We start from the raw sequence: 11,123 nt of genomic DNA on the forward strand, positions 1-11,123 counted from the left end.
GGGCTTAAGTAGAGAGCAAATGTTTTGTGAATGATGAGGGCAATGAATGTACAAATGTGCTTTACACAATTGACGTATGTATGGATTGTGAAAAGACTTGTATGAGCCCCCAATAAAATGATTTTAAAAATTATAATAAAATCCTCGGAGTTCTTAAATAAAAAAAGAATACTGCTTGGAGTCACACAGTATATGAGGGAAGCAATACAGGAAAAAATGAAATTATAAAGGATTAAATGCCACAAGACTTAAGGGATGAGGTAACAAAAGCAAATAACAAGTTAATAGGCTTTATCAACAGTCTGTACAAGTGACGTCGAGGATAGCCAGGCAGAGTACAACAAATGGGAAAGACAGTCACACAAGATAATCAAAGAAGCTGAAAATAACTGAGATGCTATGAAGAAGAACAACATTTGAATAATTGGACTATAAATGCAAAACACAAAAAAGAAGTCAAAGGTAAAAATAGTGAGGGAATTTGTAGAAGAAAAGTTCTCCAGCAAAATCAGTGAGAAGCAGGCAACCATTCAGGAAGGAGAGAGGACACCGGATTGACCCAGGAAGAAAATCACAAAGATATATAATAGTTAAAATATCCAACTTTGAGGAAAAGGAGAAAATCATAAGAGCAACCAGGCGGGGAAAGCCAGTCTCCTATAAAGGTACTCAGATAAGAATATGTTCAGACCTATCAGCAGACACCATGAAGAAGAAGAGAGAGTGGAGTAACATCGCCCAAAAGTTGAAAGAGAACAATGCCAACCTAAGAATCCTCTAAACCACCAAGCTATCAAGATAGATGAAGAAATAAGATTCTTCCTGGACAAGGAAAAACTCAAAGAATATGTTAAAAGGAACCCAGCTCTACAAAGAAGTCTTAATGACTCATTGTGGTCAGAACAACATTCACTGAGCACAAATAGGAGACCGTCACATAGAGCAACTCCACCCAGAGGACAACACATAAAAAACAGCCCCCAAGAAAAAGTTGGCTCAACAGTGAAAAGAAGGTAAAAATGAATACACACATAACGCACTAATAAGAAGGGAGGTAGGAAAACACCCAACACAAAAGTTATGATATGACATCACAGAGTCCACACATGGATGTAATGACTCCGAATATCAATTGTCTGAACTCATCCATTAAAAGACAGAGACAAGCAGAGTGGCTCAGAAACATAACCCATGAATCTGTTGTCTACAAGAGACACATCTCAAGCACACAGACAAAATAGGCTGAAAATCAAAGGCTGGGGAAAAATAAACCAAGCAAATGGCAATTCAGAAAAAGCAGGGGTTGTAATCTCTGACAAAATTTATCTCAAGGTGCAAGCCATAACACGAGATAAGGAGGGGCACTATATAAGGCTCAAGGTCTCAGTAGACCAAGAACCAGTGATCATAATAAACATTTACATGCCCAACAAGAGACATACAAAATTTGTCAAACACTCCAAAAGATGTAAAAATAAATCACAGGCTCGGCAATCATAGTAGATTATTTTAATACACCGCTCTCCAAGAAAGATAGATCACAGGGAAAGAAGCTTAACAAGGAAGTTACAGAACTAAACTCTACAATTAGGCAACTTGACCTGATAGATATTTTCAGAGTGCTCCACATGGCACATACTGAAGATAGACCACGTACTGGGACACAAGTGGAGCCTGTGTAAATACAAACACATAAAGGCCACTCAGTCTTCCCTCTCAAAACACTATTCCATAAGGCTGGAAATCAACAAAAGGATAAATAAGAAAACAAGGGCAAACAAATGGAGGATGGATAACTCTTTACTGAAAAATGAGCAGTTACTGGCCCAAGACAGAGATGAAATTAGGAAATGCATAGAAACCAATGAGAATGAGAATAAAACGTACCAAATCATTTGGGACACAGTGAATCCAGTTGTCAGAAGAAGTTTGATAGTGATAAATGCACACATGAAAAAGGAAAAGAGATTTATGATTGATATGCTGGCAATTAGAGCAGAGTCAACCTCCAGCAATTAGAGCGGAGTCAACAGGACAATACTATTAATATCAAAAGAAAAGAAATAATAATAATCAGGGCAGAAATAAAGGACTTGGAAAACAATGCAAAAAAAATCAATGCAGCAAAAAGCTGGTTCTTTGAAAGGATTAACAGATTCAATGAACCGTTGGCAAACCTAACCAAAGAAAGGAAGGAACAAATACCAATAGCCAGGATGAAGGGATTAACAGGGGAAATTACAATGGACCCTAATAAAATTAAAAGGCTAACTACACAAGACTGTGAAGGCCTGTACTCCAATGAATTCAACAACTTGGAAAACGTGGACAACAAACTCCCAAAATCTTTCTATGAAGCTAGTATAACACTGATACCTATAGTGGGCAAGAATCCCACAAGAATTGAGAGCTACAGACTGATATGTCTGATGAACATCAATGCAAAAATACTTAACAAAATACTGGCCAATAGAATACCAAATTTTATAAAACAGAAAACTCACCATGAGCATGTGGAATTCATTCCAGGGATACAGGGATGGTTCAACATCTAAAAGTCCATCAGCATTATTCGCCACATCAACAAGAAAAAGGATAAAAAGCACATAATAATATCAATAGACACAGCAAAAACATTCTACAGCATCCAACACCCATTCCTGTTTAAGATACTCAAGAAGATAGAATGGAAGGAAAAGTCCTCCATATAATACAAGCTATATAAGAAAAACCAACAGCCAACACAGTCAATGAAGAGGTGACGAAAACAATCCCACTGAAAAAGGGGACCAGAAAAGGATGCCTCTTGTCCCTACTTTTATTACTATGATATTAGAGGTTCTAGCTAACAATATAAGGCAAAAGAATGACATCAAAGATGTTTGTTTGGGGAAAGAATAGGTGAAACTATCATTATTCACAGATGATATGATTTTACATATGGAAAGCCCAAAAGCTCGACCAGAGGAGTACTGGAAAAAATAAAAGAACATGGTAGAATGGCAGGATACAAGATCAACAATCAGAAGTCAATCTGATTGCTATAAACAGCGGACACAACCACAAAAAAGGAAATCAAAAAGGTAGTACTCTTCACAGTAGCCAAACACAAATTTAAATATCTTGGGATATACCTAAACAAAAAAACAAAATATTTGTATGAGGAAAACTACGGAACAATTGTAAAAGAAACCAAATGACCTCCACAAATGGAAGAATATCTCATGTGTGTGGATCCGGAAGACACTATAGTAAAGATGTCAGTCCTACCCAAGGCACTATCTAAGTTTAACACTATCCTGATCCATATATTAACATCATTCTTCAAAGAATTGAAAAACTGACTACCAATTTCATATGGAAAGGGAAGAAGCCCAGAATTAGCAGAGAACTCCTCAAGAAGGACACAGTGGGAGGGCTTGCTTTACTGGTCTTTAGCACCTATTATACAGCCACAATGGTCAAAAAAGCATGTTATTTGTATAATGACAGATACTCAGACCAATGGAAAAGAACTGAAAGTCCAGAAATTAAATCATCAGCATATGGATAACTGATCTTTGATAAGGGCCAAAAATATATCACATGGGAACCAGATGCCCTCTTCAATAAATCATGCTGTAAAAAATGGCTATCTACATACAGAAAAATGAAGCGAGACTCTTACCTCACTCCATGCACAAGAATAAATTCAAGGTGGATCACAGACCTTGAGGTAAAACCCCAAACAATTAGTGCCATCAATGAGGGAATTGGGACAAACCTAAGAACTCTGGCACAGGAAATACATTGGCTCTAGGATATAGGTAAGGACACAATCACAGAGGAAGCAACGAATTGACAAGCAGGGTATAGTAATAAAAGACTTATGTACATCAAAAGACTTCGCCAAGAGAGCCCACAGACTAGGAAAACATCTTTAGCATTGACAAACCAGACAAAGGGCTTATTACTAAAACCTACAATACTCTGCTAGCCTACAATAAGAAAAAATAAATAGCGCATTGAGGAGGCAGGCAAAAGACCTGAACAGAAGTTTCACAGGGGCGGAAATCTGAATGGCAATAAACAAATGAGAAAAGTGTTCCTGATCATTAGCCATAGGGGAATGCAAATTAAAACAACTAATATATCACCTAACCCCCTCAAAGATAGGCCAGTTCAAAAAAATCAGAAAGCAACAAGTGTTGGAGGGGCTGTGGTGAGATAGGAACTCTTATCCACTGCTGGTGGTCCATGCAGGTATGTTCAGGCATTATGGAAATTGATTTGGCAATACCTGAAACAAATGGAAACTGAGTTACCATATGGCCCAGTAATCCCCCTACTGGGCATACAGCCAGAAGAAGTAAGAAATGGCCAGAAATCTGTGCTCCAATGTTCATCATGGTGCAGTTTATAATTTCAAAGAGTTGGAAACAACCTAAATTTCCATAAACTGACAAATGGATTAAAAAACTCTGGTACATGCATACAATGAAGTACTACACATCCCTAAAAAGCAGTGATGAATGCACGAAGCACATCATCACATTAAAAGAGTTGGAGTAAATTATGCTAAGCAAAGTAAGCCAAGCACAAAAGGACAAGTACAACATGCGTTCACTGAGTTAAGCGTAAAAGCACAATGGGCATAAGGGGGAGCTACTAAATGCATAAATTTCCGGGGTGAGATCTGGGCACTCTGTCAGGGTTCAGATCCAATCCAGGGAAGCATATGGCAGCCAACTAAAAAGGAGTGGGGGGGGTGGCGAGACAAAGGTAGAGGAGGAACAGGGCACTAACTCAATCCAGGAAGGGTATATATCTCCACAAGAAAGGATAGAGAAGGACCAGTCCTCATCCTGGCGCACTAAGCATTGAGGGTAACATAGCAGTATGGCACTAACAAGAGGGCTGTGGGTCAGCTCCAATCTCAGCTACATTGGCCCCCTCCCTAGAAGAATGCACTACATAGAGCTGGCAGTGGGGCTGGGGGCTGGGAGGAGGCCTGCATGGTCAAGAAGAGTTGAAGATGGGAGGCTTGGCCTTCATATTTCTGATCTGTAACCCAAGTTCTACCCTACTGCCTCCTTAATAAACCACTTAACTGCAAAAAAAAAAAAAAAGAAGAAGAAGAAGAATACACTACAGAGGACATCACTGAATATAGCCAGGGGAGAAAAGCAGGTCTGCCCAGACCACATGAGAGAAAATTAAGAGGGAAATAGAGAGATGATCACATCCTGGCCCACCAAGCCTCGAGGAGGACATTCCTGCTCAGAGCAGTCAGTGCTCAGAAAGTACCATAGGGCTGCCCCCATAGTGGGACACGACATCCCCACACTGACCCATAGCACTACAGGGGACAGCACTGGAGACAGAGCAAGAATTGTGCTCCTTCCCGCACCCTCCCCCACCCACCCCACTCCCACACCAGGGTGAAACACAAAGGGAGCACAACAGAGCAGCAATGGGAGCAAAGGAACAAAGTGCCAGAAGAATCCCAAAAATAGATTTCTGACTCATCAGAACTAATTGGAAAACTTTCATAAAGGTCAGCAGACAGACCTGGAACTACTTACAGGCTTTTAATTGTTTTTCTTTTTTTCTTTGTGTCTATCTATATAATATAGGCAGGATAAACAATCCCAAGGGAAAAAACAAGGGGACCAACAGTTCTGGGGGGATATAGGAGAGGAGGAGTTGGGGAGGAAGGGAGGTGGGAGCCAACAAACTCAGGGATGTGGAAAAATAAGGGATCTAAAATGGATGCAAGGAGGGCATAGAATGCCTGGTAGGGTTTGATCAAGTGCAATGTAGCCAAGAGGAATTACTGAAAGCCAAATGAAGGTCAAGCATTATAGTGGGACAGGAGGAAAGTAAAAGGAAATAGAGGAAAGAACTAGGAGGCAAAAGACATTTATAGAGGTATAAATACAATCATGTACATATGTAAATATATTTATATGTAATGATAGGGATGTAGGTCTATGTACATATAGTTATACGTTAAGTATTAAGGTAGCAAACGGATTTTGGGACTTTACTCAAGCCCTTCCACAACACAAGAACACTTTGTTCTAATAACCTGGGACTCTGTGATACTCACCCTCCTGACACGATCGCTGAAGACAAAATGGGTGCATAAGCAAAGGTGGTGAAGAAAGAAGATGGTGCCCAGTTATTAAAATATATAGTGTCTTGGGTCTTAAAGGCTTGAAGTTAAACAAGCAGCCATCTAGCAGGGAAGCAATAAAGTCCACATGGAAGAAGCACACCAACATGTGTGATCATGAGGCTTCAATGGGTTCAGGTATTAGGCATCAGAAGCTCCAAAACAAACACTCGCATCGATGCGAACATGGAGGGACTGGAGTGGAAACCCAAAGTCCATCTATAGATAATTGGACATCCCTTCACAGAAGGGCCACAAAGAAAGGACAAGTCACCCATGGTGCAGTATAGCAGTGATGAAACAAACAACATTCCTCTCATTCTTGAATGTTTCCTTCCCCAACTATAACCTCATATCTACCTTACAAATCCAGATAGACCTGAGCATATACATTGGTACAGATAAGAGCTCTTGACACATGGAATTCAGGACAAATAAACCCCACAGAAATAAAAATGGGAGTAGCAATACCATGAGGATAGGGAGACAGTTGGGGGGAAAAGGGGCAAATTATCACAATGATTGATGTATAACCCCATCCACCTCCCCTCTGAGGGGGACGACCAACAGAAACATGGAAGAAGGGAGACAGAGAATGGTGTAATATATGAAAATAATAACAATCTATAATTTATTAAAGGTTCACAAGGAGGAAAGGAAGGGGGAGGGAGGGGAAAAAAGAGGAGCTGATACCAAGGGCTCAAGTAGAAAGAAAATGTTTTGAAAATGACGATGGCAACATAAGTACAAATGTGCTTGATACCATTGATGTATGGATTGTTAGAAAAGCTGTAAGATACCCCAATAAAATGATTTATAATAATAATAAAGGGTTGAAAAGAGACAAAAAAGAGAGGAGACAGTCTCACCTTTCTTCCTCAGATCAGCTGGTGGATTTGAACCGCTGCCATGTGATTAGTAGACCTAACAGCACCTAACACGGGGTTGTGAAGCCACATATACCAACCAAATGACCAAAAATGATGTCAAGTCAGAGTATTTCCTTGTATCTGTCAGCTCCATGGGTTACAATGACCCAACATGCTCTTCTAAGGTGTGGCAAGTTTCCAAAACCCAGGGCCTATCCTCGAATGGAGAACCAATTAGGCTTAAAGGCTTAATGATTACATCCACCCTCTTAGTATGTCCACAGTCCTATAAAATTCCAGCAGATAATTGCAGCAGGAGCAAAAGACGTCAAACTGAACAGTGCTTATAAAGCACATCACCAGTGACCCCAGACTATGTGATGTTAGTGGGGTTACTGAGTACTCAATGGTCATCTTTGCTCCTCCGCTCCCCATTCATTCCACCCACTGAGACCAACATATGGAGAAAGACAAATGTGGACATCAACGTGAAACAGTGCACCGTCTAGTTAAAATTTAGTTGTATTGTCCGATATAATGCCATTATAGACAAAATATAGTTACTCTAAATTACATTGCCTGTTTGACTTGGGGACTGACATTTCCTAAGATCTCATGGAACCTATCTACTCTGCATGACCCCTTCTTCCCTACTGCCACTTCTTGGGTACATGTCCAACATGATAAGCTTTCATTTTTCTTTGCCAACAGCAAATTTAGTGGGAGGATTCTTGGGAATATACATAATACCTTCCTGGTATTTTCTGGGAAGAAGTAACCTTATCAAAATTTCTAACCTCCATGCATATCTTACCTCTTTTAAGACTTCAAGTAACTCTCCATATATCCTAAGTTAGAAGGTCCTACAAAAGAGAAAATGTTCACCCAGCCAAAATCAAAATAATGGTCTAATATCTCTAGAAAGGCATGATAACTTTCTCTCTGCTACCTCATTGAATCCCACTTAAACATTCATCACATCCCACTAAAGGCATTCTTTCTTTTTCCCTTTTTGGCATTCTATACACAGATAGAAATATATACACAAAAACAGTGTTTCTCAGAATATGGTCTTCAGACCACTACCACCAGATTCATGAGATTCTGACTCATGGTCAATAAAATGCAGTTTTATTAGCCACACAAGCCACCGACCTCAAGTGTTTGAATGATTGTTAATGTTGTTAGGTGCCATAGAGCCCAGTCGCCTCGGAGCCCTCCAATGTACAAGAGGAAGAAACACTGCCCGGTCCTGTGCCGTCTTCATACTGTTGTTAGGTTTGAGCTCATTGTGGCAGCCACTGTGCCAATCCATCTCATTGCAGGTCTCCCGCTTCTTCCCGGAGCCTCTACTTCACTCAACATAATGAACTCTCCCAGGTACTGGTCTCTCTTGACAACAAGCTCAAAGTAGGTGAGATGATGCCTTGCCTTTCTCACTTCAAAGAAGCATTCTGACAATACTTATTCCAAGACAGATTTACTTGTGCTCTGACATTCCATAGTAGATTCGATATCCTTTGCCAGTGCAACAATTCAAATATATCACTTCTTCTTCAGTCTCCCCTACTAAGTGTCCAGTTTTCACATGCATATAAGACAACATTTTCAGCAAACAAGGTTTTGTCATCGGCATATTGCAGGCTGTGAATGCGTCTTACCCCAAACTGGATGCTATGTTCTTCAGACAGCGCAGGTTCTCCGGTTCTTTGCTCCACGTACAGATTGACGTCCGGTAAAAGGATACAAGCCTGATGCAAAAGAATTCAGTAGCCCCTGTTCTGTTCAAATGACTGCTGTGTAGTCTATGCACAGGTTCCATGTGAGCACAACTTAGTGCTCTGGGATTTCCACTTTTCATAGTATTGTCCATAATTTGTTTTGATCCACATAGTGAAATGCCTTTGCATAGTCAATAAAATACAAGTAACCATTTTTCCGGAGTTTCCTGCCTACAGCTAACATCTATTTGACATCATCAATGATGTCTCATTCCATGTCCTCTTCTAAATCTGTCTTATATTTCTCTCAACTCTCTGTCAATGTAGTATTGTAACCATTTTTTTAAAATATCTTCAGGAAATTTTTATTTGCATAGAATATTAATACCATTGTTGAATAATGTCTGAATTCTTGTAGGTTACTTGTTTTGGAAAAAAACACAAATATAGATATTTTCCCATCAGTTAACCAAGTAGCAATCTTCCAAATTTCCTGACATAGGTGAGTGAGAACCTCCAGTTGTGTATCCATTTGTTGAAACACTTCAAACAGTGTTCTTGTCTATGACTGGGGCCTTGTGTTTTGTCAGTGCATTTTGGGCAGCCTGTACTTCCTTCAATACTGTCAGATCTTGTTCATATACTACCTCCTGAAATGGTTGCATCTCAACCACTTATTTCTGGTTCAGTGACTCTATATTCTTTCAATCTTCACTGTATATTCCCTATTCTGTTCAGTGTTCTGCCCATAGAATCCTTCTGTGTTTCAACTTGAAACTTGAGTCATAAGAGCATGCTACCCACTCCAGTACAACAAATTGATAGTTAAGAGGTGGGGTTGAAGAATAGGAAGTGGGAATCCGCACTTTTAATAAGCACTCACCTATTTCTTCCATGATAATATACATATTAAATCTGACAGCCACTGCATCCCTGATATGCAGAGAAAGTTTTTCAACAGATGAGGAAATAGTCAGGACTAGAAACAGCTCCGGGGTCCACCAGATTCTCCTGCCCAGTGCATAGACAGCAGACCTGTCTATCGACAAGGACAGCTCATTCTGACTTATCCTGAAAACGCTCCAACATGCTCCTTATCCTGTTAGAAATTCTAAAATATTTCACTTTATAAATGAAGCTCCTGGTGGGTAGATTGCACTATTTCTCATTCTCCCTGCCTGGGAAAAGGTCTTTGAGCAAGAATGAAAACTGAGATAATAATATAACTAATTTGGGGGCTGTTCAAATAAATTACTATTTAAAATAAGCATAAAAGCATTTCTTAATATAATGTAGAGTAGAACTTCTTAAGATGGGGGGAAAGATTCGGAATTTGCCTTTCTTCTATGATTCAATTCTTTAATTCATTTACTCATACATTTATTCATTTCTCTTTCAGTAAATATTTACTGAGAACCTACCATGTACCAGGAACTTCTATAATAGCCAAAGACAGAAAAGATGGTCAAAATATTTGACCATCAAGAGGCATAAACTTGGTTCACTGATTCACTCACTCATTCATACATTTATTCAAAAATTTTCTAACCATTCTGTTTGGCAGCAACTGGGCTGGGTACTTGGAACAATACTAAGACAAATGCTTTTAAGCAGTATTCAACATAGGTGAGGCATCAGAGATAGAAATAGTTTATCCTAGTACAAGATAAACTAAAATGAATACTACATATAATTTTTCCCCCTGTTTTTAGCAACATCGAGTCAACTCCAACCGATACCGAGAGCCACCCTATGCACAACGGAAGAAAACGCTGTATGACCCTGGTCATCCTCACAATTCTTCCACCATTACTTACGACAAAGATTAACGAAAAATAATGCATCCACATAAAACTGCTAAATTAGGCAAATCCTGATATATAGATATAAAAAGAGAATTCATTTGTAGCAACAACAAAGACAAATATATAACAGGAAAAGTTTTTATAGAGAGTATTTAAAGCCTTGTGGTGAAGTGAAATTTCTTAATATTCTTAATATGCCTCATATCTCTGGAGCACTGGTGGCATGTTGGGTTAAATGTTGAGCTGCTACAGTATAAAACCACTAGCTACTCATCAGGAGACAAAATGAGACTTTCTATTCCCGTAAAAATGTAGTCTCAGAAACTCACAGGAGAAATTCTACGGTGTCCTATAGAGGATCGTTATGATCCAAATAGACTTGATGGCAATGACTTTCAGGTTTTGTAGATACATGTCTCTGTAGCTCCCACCAAATGATTATATGGGACCGTGTAAATAGAGCATAGGAAGCACAAATAGGGGATTGGTCAGTTTAATTACGACTCCCTGGCTGTAAGAGTCAGCCACCTCAGAAGGAGGAAGAGTGAGAAATATCAGACCCATCCGGGAA

The 11,123-nt window shown here is 39.5% G+C and overlaps 1 pseudogene; it reads left to right on the forward strand.

The window, feature by feature from the left end:
- Window positions 1-10,576, forward strand: part of LOC101641949 — a 113,329-nt pseudogene extending 102,753 nt beyond the window's left edge.
- Window positions 10,577-11,123: the final 547 nt, after the last annotated feature.

Source organism: Echinops telfairi, unplaced genomic scaffold, assembly GCF_000313985.2.
Source record: "Echinops telfairi isolate 266 unplaced genomic scaffold, ASM31398v2 ScPeMD7_60;HRSCAF=208, whole genome shotgun sequence".
NCBI lineage: Eukaryota > Metazoa > Chordata > Mammalia > Afrosoricida > Tenrecidae > Echinops > Echinops telfairi.